Source organism: Cygnus olor, chromosome Z (assembly GCF_009769625.2).
Source record: "Cygnus olor isolate bCygOlo1 chromosome Z, bCygOlo1.pri.v2, whole genome shotgun sequence".
Classification (NCBI taxonomy): Eukaryota; Metazoa; Chordata; class Aves; order Anseriformes; family Anatidae; genus Cygnus; species Cygnus olor.
In genome coordinates, this window is record NC_049198.1 from 49,457,801 (window position 1) to 49,477,539 (window position 19,739).

General features: G+C 41.3%; 1 long non-coding RNA gene across 1 annotated transcript; it reads left to right on the top strand.

Annotated features, from left to right (window-relative positions):
* Window positions 1–17,904: 17,904 nt before the first annotated feature.
* On the top strand, window positions 17,905–19,382 carry LOC121061648. Its single transcript, XR_005815200.1, has 3 exons — window positions 17,905–17,993; window positions 18,992–19,086; window positions 19,231–19,382. It is a non-coding gene; the product is annotated as an uncharacterized LOC121061648 (long non-coding RNA).
* Window positions 19,383–19,739: the final 357 nt, after the last annotated feature.

Consider the following 19,739-nt stretch of genomic DNA (forward strand, 5'->3'; position numbering starts at 1 on the left):
TAAAATTTTACTCTGATATATATTATATAGTTTCATATAGGAATTAAACATTAAAAGTTAAGCCACTTGCTGAAGATAGTCTATCCAATTTTAATAGTGTTTTAATTGAGTAATTATGGAAATACTCATTGATTTCTACACGGAATTCTTGAAAGGGTGTTTACAGATGTCCTCTAGGATAGAGGGCATGACAGATTGACATTAAATACCCTGTTGCAAAAGCTCAGTGGTTAAAATATATAGCAGCAGGTGGCAGAGGTCCTAATACCTCCAAGCAAAAACTACGGTATTGCTTCTTTCTGCTTTAATGGTAGTAGAGATCTGCTTTCCTAATTAATATGTTTTCTGATGTGAAACTCCTGTACACTTCTTCCATCCTTCAGAAGCCTGAACTACATCATTTCTTATTGGACAATCACTAATTTGAAATCGTAATTGAACAATGTGCTTTTAGATCTATCCTAAAACATTTGGAGTCCATATGGGAGACTTGTCTTGCCTCACAGTGCTGTGTAACACAAGCCTTCAAAAGCAGAATAAGTGAAGCCTCAGGACACAATGCAGCATTTTCAGCCCTTGGAGCTAGTCATCATGCGACAAAGGCACTGCCAACTTCTTACCCATGCTAGCCTGTCCTTTGTTCATGGATCATCTCTGCCTAGGTTGACTATTACTGGCCACAAAAGATGTAATAGCTAAGGATATCAATGATGGCTGTACATTGAATGAAAAAGCTTGAGTGTTCTGCATATTGCCTTGTCCTCTAAAACAGATTTTTTGAATGGTATAACTAACATTATTTGGTATTTTTGTTCACAAGTATGAGCTTCCAATAAAATAAAGGTCACAACCTTCTAAACGTTTGTATTTTGAGGAAGATATTATCTTTATGTGGTCATGACAACTATATAAAAAAACTGCAATTTAAAAAAAAAAAAAAGATTTTTTTTCTCTTCCTTTTCAAAAAGAAAAACAGAAATACATTTCAGAATTCATACCTTTTGGGTGAAAATTCAAATGAAATTTAAACAAGAAATTTTGCATGAAATTTTGGGGGGAGTCTTACATTAGGATTTAGATAGCCAACAAAATTCCTTTACAAAATGAAATACTCACTTCCTCTCCACAATTACTTTCAGTTTGCCACACAGTTAATAGAATCAAAACCACACAAGACACTTGTGCACTTGTAATATGACATAAACAAAGCTGCTAAGTAAAATGCTTTGGTTTAAGCTCCACATCCTACATGACCTGTGGTTCTTTATCAGCTGCTTCTGCAAAGTAAGAAGAAAACACTGCCATTCTGACATGCCATTTTTACATTCATTTTGCACTGGCGTAGGTACAATGGGTACACAGCAAGTGGGAATCATAATTGTATGATTTCTTTATGTAAATGTGTTTTGCTGAAATATCAGAGTGGATGGGCATGTTAAAATAAAATATAACATGAGTTTAGATCAAATCTGCTTGCATGAACCCCAGTCCTGTAGTTACTGCATTCCATGAAGATGTTTTTATAGCAGTCTTTCATTAAATGTGAACCATTATTTTACGACTCCCCCTTACTGCCTACATTTTTATTTTCCTTGCTCCCCTTGCACCAAGGACCACCTGTGGGCCCAGTACACATGGTAGGTTTTCTACTGAACAGGGTGATCTGCTAGTCCTTTGTAGCATCACTTGTTTTTATGACTGGATATTTTCCCCAACCTGCTGCATTCCCCCTATTTGGAGATGAGAAAGATTATTTCATATAACTTAAAGGAGTTTCACCAGGGATATATTTGCCCCAATAAACTGTGGATATAATGGCAACTAACCCCTCTGTGTTGCAGAAAGCTTCCTATGGATGAAGCCTATTCTCTGGATTCTCAGTTTTCCTTCTTAGGCATGAAGAGCTAGCATACGGGATTCGCTATTATGTTGATAATTCAGTAAACAGTGAAATTAGATCCTCTGACAGTCTTCTACAGGAATTTCATTAACTGCAGGCCCAATTATAGAACTTCACTGCAACTACAGCACAGAGAGCCTATTTAGCTGCCTTACAGAAAATACATTTTCCACCCCCTTTGCTAGTTGGATGGTCTGTTCTCCATAGGTTTACATGTACTTTACTTCTCTTGGGGGGATGTTTGATTTTTCCTGGGGCTTTGAACTTACAAGTGCTTTTGAACAGATGGCAAGAATTGAATATTTAGCCTCCACACATGGAGCAGAAGAATACAGAATACATCATCATACACTGAAATGTATGCAGCAAGTCCAGATATGTTAGACTCTGTAATAGTAAGTCACGTTCTGCAACCACGACTAGTTGGGTAGACATGAAAGTGTTGCAGAAGCTCTAGATCCACCAAGAGGAACAGTCCAGCTAAAAGGAATCATTTGAAAATGTAACCAATAAAGGGAAAAATGGAAAAGAAAGAAAAAGAAACAAGTCAAGAATGAGTTTCACAGTGCTGCCAAAACACTTCAGCATCCTGTGCAGCCCAGATAGACAGCCATAAATCTGACAGTCTGGGAGTTCATCTGTAGTGAAGTGTCACAGGCACCCAGAAAAATTAGTGGCTAGGAGAGGCGCACAGTGGTATGTGTTTTATCTGTGTTATCCTTGGGCTGTCTATGCTGCAGCTCTAAGTCACAGTTGTGTCAAAGGCCAACAGAACAAGTTCATGGAAGACACAAAAGCCATATGCAGTCTGGGATTCCCTTGTTCTTAGCTTCTTTCAGGAACACTATACAGAGGCAAATGGTTAAATCCTAACAGATGCTGATCTATCCTTTTTGCCCACTGGGGAAAATGCAATGAAACAATAAGGAAACGGGTGGGTTTGTAAGACAGCCATCGAACTAGAGGTTGGATAATTCTTATGTTCTGGAAAGATAGGGGATTGTCAACGATGGTTTTGGAGAGGCTGCATTTTACATGACGGCAAAATATTCAGGAAATGTTCTGAGACATATTTTGAGATTGGAGAGAAAAGAGCAACCAGTGTGGTTAAGCTGGGAATGATCCACATAGAGGCTGTGGTTTAAAATATGGAGATTGCCAAGAATAAGGATATAGGATCTGAAATCTATGGCGGTGGAGATAGTATCCTCACCTCTGAGAAGACACTGCATAATTTAGGGTGTGTCTTTAAGAAGCTGAGAAGAGGCAGGAGTAAGCAATATAATAACCCTTTATGATACCACTAATTATTGCACAGGAGAAGTCAAGAAAACAGTAAATGAAGTTCTCACTAGCCTGAGGTATAAGAAGAAAAAAAGGGACATATCAGGAAAAGAATCAGCTTTGTTGAGAGGTGGACACATATGAAAGAAAATAAAAATTGAGAGAAGACACTTTGGAGAAAAAGAAAACAATACAAGATAATACAAAAAGGTGACAATTTCTCCATATAAACACATTTGCCGAAATCAGCAGTGATTGCAATTCATTTCCTTCAGGCCTAGAGATTAATGTCTTTGCAGTATCCTTTTATTGTTTTGTTTGTTTGTTTGTTTGTTTGTTTGTTTTCAGCTGACATTGTTGTAATTACTCTGGATGGGGTGTTTTTTACCCTTACAGTCACTACTTTCAAAGTCCAGAAAGATCTAGGAGGCAAGAGCTGACCAGAGACAAGCTGCTCTGTGCAACAGACTTTCCACCTCATCTCTCCCATGGAATGAATGGATTAGACATTTGATCATTGTCTATAGAGGGACCTTACCAAGCAGCATTTTGTTGAAGCACTAGATGGCCTTGTATTTCATCTCATTGAGGAGAAACAGTATGTTACGGTAGTTCATGAGTCAGTGTGATGTCTTTCAAAGCAAGAGGCCATCAGTTCCGTTTTCACTTCAAGATGGCAACCATGCCAAGAGAGAATTTACATGTTTAAAATGAGTTAGTAATTCTGTTGTGCACATAAGCTATGAGAGGGTTGCCACTTGTTTAAGACATTTTTGTGGGAGTCTAGGGGCATGAAACTGAACCTTGCTACAGACTCATGCTGAGGACTTCTCTGAACTGACTCATCTGCAGATAAGTACAGACTTATTCCAGCTATGGAGTCGCTGTCCCTGTGGGTGTTTAGGGACAGGTTGGGTGTGGTACTTAGGGACATGGTTTAGTGGGTGATACTGGTGGTAGGGGGTGGTTGGACCAGATGGTCTCGGAAGTCTTTTCCAACCTTAATGATTCTGTGAAAGGCTGATAAAAAGGACTCTGATCATTTCAATCTCTTCTGGGCTGTGGGACTGGAAAACCTTCTTTAACCACATTGACTGAGTGGGCCAAGGATATTTCAGAGACCCATCGGTACCTCTCCCACCCACAACCTCCTCCAAGTGCATTGTTATCAAGGAATAGGTAAAATATTTTGTGTGTGATATAGTCAGTTTTCATGACTACACCCTGAAGCTATTGCACTGTGCTGGACTTGTTTCAGTGCCAGTGCTCATTTGTTGACCTGGATTCACAAAGTACTTTGAAACTGAGACTACTAGGCTGTGCCAGAAGAACAAAGTGAACAGGCATTTTGTCTCCAACTTAGCAAGACCAGTCTGCACAGATAATCAGAGAGGCTGACCAGTTTCTTTCTCATTTGTCTGTACCAAGACTGCCTAGTGCCCTCCAAACCTGTTTGGAAGCCAGATTTCCTGGATGGAGTGGCCTGAAATTCTGGGTCAAAGAAGCTTCATATTCCAAACACTACATAAAATGAGATATATTAAAAACAACAACAACTGTACACAGGCACAAATAAATATATTTTAAAAACCCTTCTGACTTCTGAGAGGTTTGCACAAGTTCAAAAGCATGTGACTAGAACTAGAATTTGGTGTTTGTACCAATCTGTTTACTTGAAATGTATTATTCAGCTATTAACTTTCTCTGTGGGCTTTATAAAAATCTAAGCTGTGTGTGGTCCCTGGTACATATGGGAGACAGAGCTGGAACTCAGTCTGTGTTTGTAGCTGCATTTACTGTCTTCAGTGGACATTTGCATTATGTTACCAGTATCACAGGCCTTTTCCAGTCATGTTACACCTAGCTGTATCTATAATATATCACGAAAAAAAAAGAAAAACAGAAAAAAATAAAAGTTTGTAGCTAGTTAACTGCAGAAGATTTCACACAAACTGTTAGAGCTCAACTAGTTGATCTTTTTCTTTCCTAACCTCCTCTATCAAATTATCTTTTGCAGAATAACTTCTGGCTCACAAATGGAGTCTGGTGTTGAATCAGATGTCACACAGTATCATCAAAGATTTGAATGTTACATTTTATGAATTTCTACTGCATAAGTTTTGTCTGGTCAGTTCTTGCTACAGCTGTCCATGGGTCAGCATGGATTTTATAAACCTTAGATTATCAGTAATGCCTGAACCATTTCCAATTTTCTGTATGATCTACTTATTTATAGGCTACTGAAGATAATTGGAAGCATCCACCTAGACAGGTCTTAATTATTTCTTGGTCCTTTCTGTCATTTTCTACAAGAAAGTTATAAAACTCCTGATTCTTGGAATAATAAGGACACAGATACAACTATCTCTTTTTTTTTTTTTTTTTTTTTTTTTTTCCCCCTCATATTTTTCAATGGTTTGCTAGTACTTGAATCAGGGTTCAGCATATATCAAATACCGTATCTCCAGGCACAAGTGTCCTTGCTGAAGTTGCGTCTCTTCCTATACTGCCATGCTCTCTCAGTTGCTATTAGATTCCATTCCACAGATTCCATAAATTTCCATGATGATGATGCCCTGTTTTTTGGTGACCTACTGACACAGGGGAAGTTTGCATGCACTGGCAAGCATTGTACCATGCAGGATATTGCTGCAATCTCTCTTGTTGCTGCCACAAGTATGATGATAAATTAGTGGTAATAAATTATTATGGTACAGTAGTTGCTGCAGTGTGATACCCTACAATTTTCACAGGTACTTGAAGGGTCAACATTAGACACTTAGGCAGCAAGTTTTGCCTATTGCAAAACAAGATGGTCAGGAATTTCTGGGATGCCTCAGCTTTTTGTTTGTCAGGTTTCTTCAAAAGTGATTAAATTGTGCCTTCTGTTTAGGAACCCTACCCTCTTAAAGTATTGTCCGGCATGTGCTTAGTAACAGTATAGTGAGGAGCCAATGTAAAGGAGATGACCAAAGGGAAAGAATAAGGAAAAAAAAATCTGCTTTTGTTTACCAGACAACAATTGATGTTCCTCCATTCTGACATGTTTTGATGGTAGATAGCTTAAGAGGAAGGCAGGAAGCCAACTGTTGACTTACAGTACTTAGCAACGAGTTAGTGCTTGGAGGGAATGTGTCCTGCCTTTGGAGCAGCTGACTTAGTTGGGAGTTTTGAAAAGTGTGTCTGCATTATAGCTAGACCTTGGGTACTTGGCAGTGACAGTATGATGAAATTGTTGGCATCCTTTGTGACTTACGTGTATCCTATGACTTGACGTTTTAAACTTCACTCTGTGAGGGGGCTGTAGGGATAAAAAAGGGGCAGTCAGTAGTTAAGTGTATGGAAGGGGAGCCATTAGGGCACTGAGATGCTTTCTGCAGAAGGAGTGGGAAGATTCGTGCTCTCTGCAGGAAGACCATTAACCTCTGGAAATGTGCTTTTGGTCCCTCTCACTGCTCCTGGTTTCAGACAAAGGTTTAGGTTTCTCTGTAGTCGGTGACTACAGAAAGAAAGCACTGCAGCAGTATCTGCTTGGCAAGGTGGAAGGGCCCGGTTCTTTTGCTCTCCAAGAGTTTGCCTCATCTAGAGTTGTGACATCTGATTGTCTGTGATGATGAGCACATGTTTCTACCTCTTATATACTGGGAATGTCAAAGTTCTTCCTTACTATCATTTTACTGTTAACCTTCTCAGGTGTGACTGTGGCAGGGAACCCAACAGTTCCCTCTCAATAAAAAAAAGACCTGTTGTGAACAGGGAAGCTACTTATGAAAGTGGAAGACCCCATGTGATTTGTATTGATTACTCACTTCCACACTATTTAGGATATATCTTTTATTTGGAGTTTATGCAGGCCATCAAAATGTTACTCAAACACAGACATGTCTGCCAAAATGTGGAATGACTCTTCAGCTATGCCCACACAGGCACGTCTGGAGCTGAACATATGCCAGCAGCACCCCTAGCACTGCAACTGCAAAAAAATCAAGAAAACAGTGACTGAAGGCTGGAGAAATGCATTAAAGAATTCCTTGTGCCCAGATTTGAAGTCCACACACACTAGGAGAAGGCAGAATTACAGCAAAAGCCTGAATTAGCCCTTCATTGAGGTTGTATTAATACTGTCTTAAGTTGGTACTCACACAACACTTGGAGTTCCTATAGGATCCTTCACCAGGGACTTGAAAACAGTTAGTACCAAGTGTCGATAAATGCCTACTCAAACCCTGACCTAGGCAAGCTCTTTCATACCTTTCACAAGCCACAGAGGCGCCTTTGCCAGTGTGATTGATGTTACGGAGTCTTTCCGAGACCTGGTGGGGTGGGAGTCCTATCAGATGTGAAATCCCAGGCGGCTCTCTGGTTTGGAAAGGAGGCACCAGAAGAGCTGCCAGCACCTGGAGCCAGTGCCAGCACCTGGCAGCTGGTGGGAGAGGGTAGCAGGTGGAGGCAGGGGGAAGCATGCTGTGACGGCAAGAAGCCTGCTGCTGCCAAACAATACGTACAATGGTCAACAGGCTTCTGCACAGGCACTGGGACATTTCTGCAGTTTTCTTGGCTTGCAAAGAAGCTTCTCTGAGTCTGTTGTGTCTCTTGAGTCACTGCCATTGCTTCTATTCCTTCTTTTCCAAGCATCTTCAGCCAGTCCTGTTAGTCCCTGTGATACCTTAAATCTGCATATGTTTCAGTGAACTGGCTTTGAAACCAGTTCCACTCAGGTGTTGTTAGACAGTGGAATATTTAAGTTAATTCCTTAGTCAAATTGTGGTTCAAAATTGTTAGTAGATTTGTGGTTCCAACCTGCTGCCCTTCTCAAGTCAAGAAAAAAATGAACTGAGAAAAAGTCTAAGTATTTTGGATCAACATTTTTAGAATGAAACATTCTGTGTAGTGTTCTACTTCAGCATGTACCTAAATTTAAATTTCTGAATCAGGAACTTCACCTTATCCCTAACTTAAAAAATCTGGTCATGAATGATACTCTGCAGACAGCCAGACCTAGTGGAAGAGTGGAGAACAGAGGAGGAAGAAGGTTTTTGAATAAAACAAAGAATCTATGCATGATTATTGAAAGGAAAGAGAAAATAAAATAATGCTGGTTATTTTGCTGAGTTCTAGATGTAGCTCTGCCTGTTAATGGCTGCTTTAGTTTTTTGAGCAGCTTTTTTTTTTTTTTTTTGGACATTTTGAGTACAGGTTTTGAATTTTCCATGCTCATCTACATTTGGAGGAGAACTCTCATTACCTCCCTTCAACCTGCTGCTGGAAAACAGGACAGCAAAGCCTAGTATCACACCACATGACAGCAACAGACAGATATGAAGCCATGTCACTGAGGCTTCATTTTCCTCTTTGACCACTGGTCACATTTCATCCATGAGCAACATTGACATTGAAAGAATTTGGTCGCACAGCTCTTGTGACATCCCCTTGAGGCAATGCACTCAAGTCCCTCACAGCATGTCCACGTAAAGCTGGTGAGTTATCATATTCACCAGTCCTTCGGAGTCTTACAGTGGAAGCTTGTTGGAGTCTCAAATAAATGTAAGGTCTTTACTGTGAAACCTCTGCTGCAGTGTCAGCAATGTGGAGAGTTATTCTATTTGGCATTACTAGGGCTCTCACTGTGATATACTTTAGATTAATGAGACATCGATTCTCAGTCAAGAGGCTATTTAAAAAACACTCCTAATTCAATGGGTTGTGCAGATGAATTAGTTCGTTCAACGTAACTTTTGCCATTTATGCTGGTTGTGGGACAGGTGATGTGTCTGCCGTCTTTGAGATCCTCCCCTTCTTTGTGTACACTCTTTTAACCTTGCCTGTGAATAATTGTTATGGTAGACATTTTTTAATCAGTTGAGCTTCAGAATTGAGAATCAGGCAGCATAGGTGAGTAATCACAGAAGAGGGGGGAAAAGGGGTTTTGGAAATTAGGTGATTAAAATAAACATTGGACATTGGTTGTTTCAGAAATATCAGATACCTTTGTCTCCGCCCAGCATGATAGAAGGCTAAGCCCTCTGAAGTTCAGGTGATGTGTGTAGGCCACAGCTTACCATTCGCACTTGTACCCTAGGGTTTTGTTTTTTTCTATGTGGAAGACTTTCCCCTCACTCCTACTCTATCCAGGTCTTCAGTGAGAGATGGCCTGGCCATTGCTTCTACAGGAAAGGACAAAGATGCTACCTGGACCCTTGCTGATGGACAGGAGAACTCCGAGCAGCAGAGGCTGCATACAGCCACAAAAATGAACTCTTCTAGGAACAGAAAAGTAACTGCTTAGCAGACAGCAGGTGCTTTTGATCCTATACGAGGCTGTGCAGTTGTCTGTGTAAAATATAAATGTGATGGCCACTGTCCAGGTCTGCATCAAAAAGTGTCCACACCAGAGCCCCACTCTGCAGCAGTTGATACCCTCCCTAGAGATACCAGTGGCTGTATGGGTAAGGAGAGCAACCATATCTGGGACTGCAGGCAGGAGAGTGATGAGAAGTGGTCACAGTTACTGCCAAGTTGTATCTGCTCTGCTCTGAAAGAAAGCTTTCATCTCTACAGTTAGCGGTCAGAAAAAAGAAGTTTCATTGCCTTTAAAGTCAGCAGGATCACCTGCTATGGTCCCCTGTGTGAAACAGGTGGTAGATACAAAACAGCTTTTATTGTTTATTTTGACAAACTAAATTCCTTTAAGTTGGTTACTTAGGTATGTTTTAATTTTGTGAGCAGTTTTCCATTCCAGGATCCTATGTGCATTAGTAGCCATTGATGAATGAATAAAAGTATCTCAATTATATGCACAACAAATTGCATTCAAATGTATTTTATAATTCTTTTTCTGTATGCAAGGATTGTGTGGTGGTGTTCAAATAGTGTTTTTAAACCAAGTTGGAAATTGAGAAATCCTGGGAGTTCAGTTAGGCACTGGAAAAGTTTGTGAAGCAGGACAAATTATTGAACTAAAGGGAATGAGATTTTGAGAAGAAAGAGAAGTGCATTTAGATGGGTGCGTTTAGATGAACCATTGTATCTTTGCAGTGTGCCCTGAGAATCGAGGGTGTGGAAACAAGACATCTTGGAGAAGTGCACAAACACTCCAGATATACAAAGGTCATGAAGCTATGTTCAGGAGAGTCTAGGAATTCAAATTATAAAGTGAGGAAAGATTCCTGTGCTTCCATATACTGTCTGGGAATATGTTAGAGGGTGTGGATTACAAGGGAGTTTCTATAGATTCCCATGGGTTCAGAACCAGAAAAGATGAGAGACTCTGAAGACAAGCACAGATCTACTACTGAGTCAGCAAGCGGGGCAGGAGAGAAGCCAGGTGGGGCATTTTGTAGACAACTTGTGCCTTTTGAGAAGTATAATTAAATATAACCTAGGCAGAGGTTCACACAAGAGATGTCTGGAGTGACTTCTGATGTAACTGTTGGGACACAAAAAAATTGTCATTGTGTGTCCAGACTTGGGGATGTTCAGATATGCAGAGAAGTCCTGTCCCTGCAACTCAGTTCAGGGCTCTGACCTTAATCCTGCATGGTCATCTCAAGCAACAATGGCTTAGAAAGTCAAATATCACCTTTGTTTCTGTAGTCCTTCATTTCTGAGTACTCATGGTTGGACACAGTGCAAAACAGAAAAATCCATCTGTAGATGGTCTGGAAAATGTCTGAATGCTCAGATCCTAGTGCTTTAATATGATGCTGTGAATTTGGAAACATCTTAAATATCAAAAGAACTCTGAAATGTTGGCTTTGGTGTGTGAGGGCCCCAGTTTTTTTGCCTGGAGTGGACAAAATGACATCTGTGGACTTCTGTGAGACTTTGAGTTCTGCACAGGAAAATGGAGATGCAGAATGAAGGCTGTTCTGCTGCAAATTCATATTATGCTTTCATTCCACCTAAGCCCCTGGGAACACAAGGGAGTTCACACTGTTCTGTCATGAGTCTACGACTCAGTGAACAACAACAGCTGGACATGTTGAGGCTGATGTCAGTTTCTGGATCCTCTCCGATGACACTCTGAGTCATTGCTCTTGATTTGATCCTGTGCAACATGCGGGTGGAGTACAGGACACTCAAGACTGCAAGGTAGAATTACTCATAGATGATCCTGATCCTGTGTCAGAGAGGACCTTGCTGTTATGTCAAGACCTTCCTCCTTGCATAGTGCCTGGGTGGTAACCAGTCAGAAGGCTTTTTGCATCTCAGCAGTCAGATTTATATTGATGGCTTACCCAAATGCCTTGTCCCATCATCTCTTTAGCTCACTAGATAGCCCTGATCATTATAGATTTCAATCTACCTTCAGATATGGCTCCCTGCCAGTCACAGGAAGGAAAAAAAGTCGGGCATAGCATAGAGTAAGTGATTTACTTGAGACTAAAAAGGACACTTTTGGCTGAGCTGGGGCCAGGACTGGAGTCTTGGACTCTAGCATGCAACTTGATGAACTGATTTTATACTCCAGGGTGAAAGTGGGCCACACTAAAAGCACCCACTTGACAAATGCTAGACACTTCTTCCTGTTGAGGAAGGTGCTAGGCTATTGTTTATATTTCTAAGTACCAAAATCTTGCAGTCCCTGATGTATGCCATGTACGGAATTGCAAGATGCTCTGCTCAGCTTATGATTGAGCATTAAAAAAAAGAGCTTCATTTAAACTGCTTATTGAGCACACTTGCTACTTGCTTTTTATTTATGACATTCAAAAGAGACCCCCATAGCTATTCATGGAAGAGGAATGAGCTCAGGAAAAGTTTAGATGGGTACTGTGGCTCGAGAGAAGCTCAGAAGGCTTTGTGTAGTCGCATCATGTGCAGGTCTGAAGCAGACTCTGCTCCCCCATTGGAAGTGCAACAGGCCAATGGGTATAGCAGGCATGCCAGCTGATATGTGCACAGGCTGTAAAAATATCTTTAAAGCATCTCACTCTTTGTCATTAAAAAGTTTTTTTTAAAAACAAAACAAAACAAAAAAACATTTCTTGCTGAACAGGGACTTCTGGCAAAATTATGTGAACCTTGGAAAAACAAGGTTGAAGAAAACACAAAGCAGGACACGGCAAAAGAGTATATTAAAACACACAGTGCAGTTGTGAGATAAGGAAGATATTGTGTTTGAAAAGAAGAACTGTGGTCAGTAAAGAATAAGAAGAACAAGATGTAACATCTTTATCACTGGGGTAAGTTGTTTTTCTCCTGTCCTTTCACTGGAAAACTTCCAGTTGGAAGGAAGGAAGGAAGGAGGGAAAGAAAGAAAGAAAGAAAGAAAGAAAGAAAGAAAGAAAGAGAAAGAAAGAAAGAAAGAAAGAAAGAAAGAAAGAAAGAAAGAAAGAAAGAAAGAAAGAAAGAAAGAAAGACAGAGAAAAAGAAGGAGAGAAACAGAGAAAGAGAAAGAAAGAAAGAAAGAAAGAGAGAAAGAGAAAGAAAAAGAAAGAAAGAAAAAGAGAAAGAAAGAAAGAAAGAAAGAGAGAGAAAGAGAGAAAGAAGGAAGGAAGGAAGGAAGGAAGGAAGGAAGGAAGGAAGGAAGGAAGGAAAGAAAGAAAGAAAGAAAGAAAGAAAGAAAGAAAGAAAGAAAGAAAGAAAGAAAAAGAAAGAAAGAAAGAAAAAGAAAGAAATTAAAAAAAAATCAGCTTAACGCTTGGGTTTCTGCAGGCTGCTTTGCCTCCCTGAGCACCTGAGATTCAAAAAGCCCTGCATTCAAGAAGGACTCTTAGCAAGTATTTATATACCACGTAAAATTGGTAAAAGGCTTACCCCCCCACCCCCCCACCCCCCCTTTTTTTTTTCTTTTTCCTCTAGCATACGTTGTTTATCAGTTGGCTTTTCTTCTCACCTTTTCCTTTTGCCTCACATTTTGGGGGGGGGGGGGGGGGGGGGGGTGATGAAGGGATGGGAATTTTTACTATTGTTGTAAGGAAGATTTTGGAATCTCTAAACACAAAGTAATAGTATTTTAAATAATGAGAAAAGATTCCACATGGAAAGCTCATCTGGCTGTGGCAGTTTGTGACTGAATGAGAGAAAAGTGCCCTAGAAGCTATTCATTAGGAATTCACTGGAAGCTCTCAAACAAGCCTGGCAGAAGCTGAAATTGAAGTGGTCTCTGACCTAATTTTCTTCTGCATGAAACATCTGCATCAAGGCACTCTTTGATGTATTCCACTTGGCTCTGTCTACAGTATTGTATCACATGGCTTCAGCGTTGCTTCAGTTTTAAAAGACATTTCCAGCCTGTAGAAGGTAATGTGATGTTACTGTTACCCAAACTAATCACTCAATGTGCTCCCGAAATAGAAACAATAGAGGTTCAGACAACGATGTCTGCTTTGCAGTCGTTGCTGCTGCCTAAGCTCACGGTTTAAAAAACCCAGATCTGTGATATTCATCTCATGTAATTCATCAACACCAGGAAGGGGAGGGAGAGAGGGGAACTGTGAGCCTTCTGTGTAATAGTATGTCAGAGGACACAATGCTTTACATGTGTGAGCTTCGCATTCTTTGCTGCTCCAGCCATACAGTTAGTTTAGCACATTAAAAACAAAAACAGGGAAATGTTGGAGGACGTTATCCTAAAACCTCAACAGAAGGAGCTCCTGGTTTTCATTTTGCTGTTTGTTCTCTGCTGATTGACACCCAAAGCTCACGGTGAAAGAAACGCGAGCATGTTTGTGTAGATTCGTGGATGACGTGTGATGTATTTTGAATATATATATATATATTTTTCCCCCTTCTTTTCTTTTCTGCACCACAGTGCACATTTCAGATCCTCTCTCAAGCTCTTCTCAAAGTGGGGTAGAAAACATAGCTGTACAAAGATCTGTCTTTAAATGTGCATGCACACTCACACATACACACACAGATAAATGCATAAATAAGAAATGGTTATGGTCACTTCTTTACTTTGAATGAATAGATCTTAGCCTTCTCCAGAAAGGTTTTCTGCTCGGTCTTACCTAATGGCATGCTGCTGTTTCCCCAACCTTGCTTGTATTATATGAATAACTGTGGTGTCTTTTGTATTCCACCCCCTGAAGAAGAATCCTTTGAAATTCTAAATGACTGTGCGGATTTTAATGTCTGTCTCTTAGAAATAGCCAGGCAATACCCACTCATGGAGCAAGATGCAGCAAGCCTTTTGAAAGTTATTCAGCCTGCTTCCTCAGCCTCATGAGTGTGTGCATGTGTGTATACATGTGCTGTTTAATTCTTTGAATGTAAGGCAGGAATATATTATTTCCCCGTGAATCACTTTCTCTTCCCGTCCATCTACTCCACCCCCCAAATCACTCCTTCTTTTGTTGACATGGGGAAAATAAAGCTAGCCAGCTAGGGAGCTTGCACAGGTCTTGTGCGTACAGCATGAGATGAGTTGGTGGCTTCTCAGTGCAGTTCCTTGCAGAGATCAGAAAGAAAAGGCAGCCCTTTTGCTGCTAATTAGATGCCTCTGGGGTAATCACAGCAGAAAAGCCATGGCCCAGGAGTCTCAAAATAGCTTGCTCCCTGGGATCATTTTCCCAGTTTAGTCTGAAACATGTTGGGTAGGCAGAACGGAGGGAAATAGACTCACTCCTGTTTGATTGCACAGCTGGCAGATACGTGTGTCCTCTCTCTGGTGCTTCTCCTTTGAGCCCCTGTTTCTTTGCTTCACTGATCAGTGGAGGACTTGTATCTGGTAGTGATGGCATAATTAATTCCTTATAGAAACAGTTGCTCCATCTCCTGTTAAGGTCATGAGTATCTGTGTGTTGTATGCATTGTGAGAGCCAGCTCTACCTCTGGAGAACTTCCTTCAAAGTGCATGGTCCTGAGAAAACTGGGGTAGGCAGGGAGTGCTGAAGGTACACAGCCAAGGTCATGCAGCCAGAAGCCAGGAAGCAAACTTCACCTCATCTTCTGATGACCAAAGTGTGGCACTTTGCAGTGGGAACACCCTGTCTCATCTTCTGCAGACAAGCACCAGGCCAGCCCTCAGTGCCTGTCGCCAGCAATAAATCTCCTTGAACTAATTTTGTAAAGGACAAAGCCAATGCTGTACAAAAAACAAAAAAGCCCCATAGCTTCTTTTGCACTTCTGTTGTTTCTGGAAGGGCAGTGAGGAGCAGGGAACCCCTCTCCCACTGCATTCACAGATAACAGTCCCAAAGAGTTATTTCAGAGAACATATTTAAATAAGAAAAGGCAAGGTCTCCCAGCGAGTGTCGAGGCTGATTTACACTTCTGCATGGACGTGGCTGGCTGCGGATGGTGCCTGGCAGAAGCTTATCATGCCCACTCTAAAAATAACCATCTCCAATGGGCAAGATCTGCTCACTCAGCCCCAGCCTTGGTTTGCAAACAGTGACATGACATTCAGAAGTGGCAGAGAGACTCTTTGGCAGGTCTGTGATGCTTAAAAATCCAGAGAGGTCACAGCAGCAGGGCTTAAAACGAGTGGCTTCTGCCTAGGGAGAGTCCAGTTTGCTCCCCAAGAGTGGGAGGTGCTGAGGGCTGTAGTTTGCTCTCCCTGTTTTGGTTTTGTTTTTGTTTCCCACAAATTGCCCCTTTCTTCCCCTCTGTCCCTGCACACACACCCCTCCACCACTGCCCCTGCTTTTCTCAGGGTTTTATGACGGTGGCACAGACGTGCCTGGTATGGGGGTGGTCCTGCCATCCAAAAGCTCCCGACCCAGCCCCTAGTCCTTGCAGAAATTAAAGCTGCTGTTGTTTCTTACTGGTTGTCCTGAGCTCTGGAGACCCCTGTTTTGCAGTGCAGTAAGCTCCAGCCTCTTCACCAGTGTGATGTTTCCTCTTTATCCACCCCCTTACATCTGAATCCTGGAAGACAAGCTGGGTTTTGTCTATTCATTTGGCAGATGGTTAGGTTCAGATCTTACAGGAACATAATGTTAGAAATGGAGCATGTGTGTGTTTGTGTTTGTGTGTGGTGGGGAAGGGATCCCGGATCGTTTTCTTCCTCTGTGGTCCTATAACCGCTGGCAGTTTCATACAAACTCCTCTAGGTAACAGGAATAAAAAAGCTGTTTTTTTTTTGTTTTTTTCTCCTCCATTTTTTTTTCTCTCCCTCAAGTCTGTGCTGTATATACCAGCAGTGTGGTCTAGGCCAATGCTGAACATTTGTGCCTTGGACAATAGCACAGCCTGGCCTGACTATTATCAGCTGCTGTTTTCTGGTTAGCTTTCCTTTTATTCAAGTGCACAATGCAAGCCTTTATCACCCTTCAGTCATAGTGACTCTTGAGGAATACATCTGGTTTTCTCTTTCAGCAGCTCTGAAAAGGTCAGTCTGTTCATTTCTTATTCGCAGGACACCACTTTTTTTTTTTTTTCTGAGCTGGAAAGACAGGCCTACACCTTTTCATTCCGTCTTGTACGTAATTAGACATGGTGTCGCTCTAGAAACCTACCCTTGAAATCCTCCCGAGTAACTCTTTCAGAGATGGGGGAGAAGCGGAGAGGGAGAGGGAGAGTGGGGGGACCACTTCCATCCGGTCTTAAATCTCATTGTGTGGCCACAAAAGCACTTCCCCCAGCATTGCCAGCGTGCTTTTTTCTCTTCTTCTTCCTTTTTGTCCCCCTTTTCCCTCCCAAGGCTGGTTACTGCTTTACTGACATGCTACACATGATAGAAGCTCTCGCACAAAGAAGTCCACAGATTATTTGTGCAAACGCGATTGTAATCATTTTCACTTCAGCGACATCCCACATTCTTCACACAGGCTGTAACATAATAACAAGTGTGCCCATGAGGAAAGCGCTCGCAGCAGCTGGTGTCTGACAAATTATCCTGCTCCAGACAGGCAAATGGTGACTTGAGCTCCAGCAGTCAGATGGACGTGTGTTTTGGGTTGCCTCTGCAAGCCAGGCAGGGTGGGCTAAATCCTCCACTGGTGGAAATCAGCACGGTCCCCCCCCCCTCCAAAGCCAGGCGTTTCCACTGCTGCTGAAGGACACTTTTCCTCCCCAGCTGCTGCTCGGGAGGTTCAGCCTGAGAGGCACCGTGCAAGGCTGAGGCTGCTGCCCCAGCAGTGGATGTTTCTGCTGCCACCGGCTGAAGAGAAAACAATGCAAGGCTGGATGGTCCTGTTTCTCCTCAGGGATGACTGCCAACAACACCCAAAGGGGAGAAACAGGGGGATGTTTCATAAAATTAATCATTGATCAGTGTGAAACAAAGAAGGAACATCACCTTATTTTCTGCCAGGCAGGCAGGACTGGAGCTGCTAAGACTCAGACAAGGGACATTTGGAGTAAAACTGCTGGTTTATTAAGTTGTCATGCCAAGGCAACTAAGATATCAGAGTATGATTCCTGAACTCTTGAAACATATCCAGATTGCAGAGTTTCTGGTTGGTTTTCTTTCCACATTTCAGCTTTTCTGTGTGTGTGTGTGTGTGTGTGTGTGTGCACGCGTACTTACATGGTAGAAAGACTTGATGCAGACTAAAACCTGACAGAAAGCTATCTGATTCTCTTTGTGTCCACCACGTTTTTCTATGTGTTCAGGGAGGCATGGTTGCAGTTTTTTGGAGCATCTTTCCTGGGATGAAATCCATTCCTCTTTTGTCCTTTGAAACATTACCACAGAACTTGAGTACTTGGTGCAGGGCTTCTTCCCATGCAGGGTCAGTCCCTACAGCTTGAATCGCTTAACACTAAACATGAACTTTTAGAATTCAGTCATCAGGATTTTTTTCTTTTTCTTCCTATTAGCAATTTCTATCTCCAAGCTAAATATGAAGATGCTTCATGTTCCCATCTGCCACCTTGAGTCAGTGCTCACAAAGAAGCCAACAGAGTTGAACAGGTAAAAGTACACCATGGGAGAGCACTGTCGAAATGGCTGAGGCAAGTGAGAGCAGAGACCTCCCATTTCTGCTGCAGCCTTTTCCAGGGAGATGGTAGGTGTCTTCCTGCACAACAGAGCCCAGGAGCATTGCCTTTTCCTAAGGAGTTTACAGCAGAGTGGGAGGAGAAAAATGAGCTTAAAGAGACAAATTAATTTGCCACCACACTATACCACACCACAAGCTATCTGCGAGACTAGGAAGAGATCCCCCTCCTCCTGCATGTATTTTTTGAGTCACTGGACCATGTCTTCCCTGATGGGCAGCCCCTCTTCCTTGCTTTCAATAGAAGACTTGATCTACTGCTCCAGTATGGCAGATGTGTCTAAACAGCCATGTTTCTTATTTAAGTTTCATATTTTAAAACAAGGGACTGACTAAAGACAGAAGGAATGTAGTTTCGGGTACTGAATTCCTTGATTGGTCTGGAGTTATATATACTATATATATGCATATATATACATATACACGCTCACACATATATATTTCAAATGAAAGCCTTCTGAGACTTTTTGTGATGTACAGTCCTTTAGCAGTGAATAATGTCTTTAGAACACAGAAGGAACTTTTGAAATCTTCCATAAATTGTCTATAAGATACCAGTTCCTACTAATACAGTCAGACTTCAGGGTTTATCATAGTTTGTATCAAGGACCCTGATTTTCATAGGTTCAGAACAATGTGGTCTTAAAATCTGCCCATAGTTAAAATACATTTGTAGTCTTATCACATTGGACTTACAGTAAATTGGAATACAAATTAGAAAAGTGTAGAACAGTTACATGCTTTTTGATTACTTCTTGTAGAAAGATAATAAAGTTCAGAGTGCTGGCATGCTGTAAAAGGTACTGTTCCTTTCTTTTCAACATTGCATATCTGACAATTTATGCTTTTTTTTTTTTCTTCCATGATGCTGAATTACCATCACCTTGTCTCACACAATTTGCCTGCACACAAGATATCAAAACATGGAAAGAAAGAGCTGGACCCTGGCTGAAAGCCTGAGGTATAGTCATCTTTACTATGCTCCAGCATTCTGAATAAGGATGAAAAGTAGATCTTCCATGAAAAGTCACCTCTCTCACTAACATCCTGTGGCAGCGAGTTTTGTAAGCTCTCCACAGAATATATCCATTTAATTGTTTGCTTTTTGCTATTCTTCTACAAGCACTGAGTTCTGTTGGTTTGTCTTTTCAGGATAAAGCAAGCCATGGTGATATCCTCTATCAGAATATAAACTTGCAACACACAACTTGTTTTTGACCAGAGGAGACCTCTGTCTCCAGCTGCAGCTCTAACAGAAATAACAATAAATATAATAAATGACAAGTACAAGACACATCAGAAGAAGCAGATTAAATCACCTATCATTAAAAGAAACTAGTCTACCAGTAGATTATAAATGTGTCAGTAATTTACCCCATTATGGAAAAAATAAATAAATAAAAATAAAATAAAAATAAAACCAAAAAGGACATCATCTGATGATTATTTTGCATTTGTTTCCAATTGGGAAGATGCTTCTGTGACAAAGCTGAAAGATTTCATTTAAATTTTTGAAAAAAATTCTCTTACTTCTTAGTGGCCAAAGCTGAAAGGCCAGAAAGAACAGCTCCCATGAGAAGGGGTAATCTTACTACAGCTGTGATAGTCTCCGGACATAAGCAAGAGAAAGTCTGTAGCTTCCAATGAAATTTTCTGTCAGA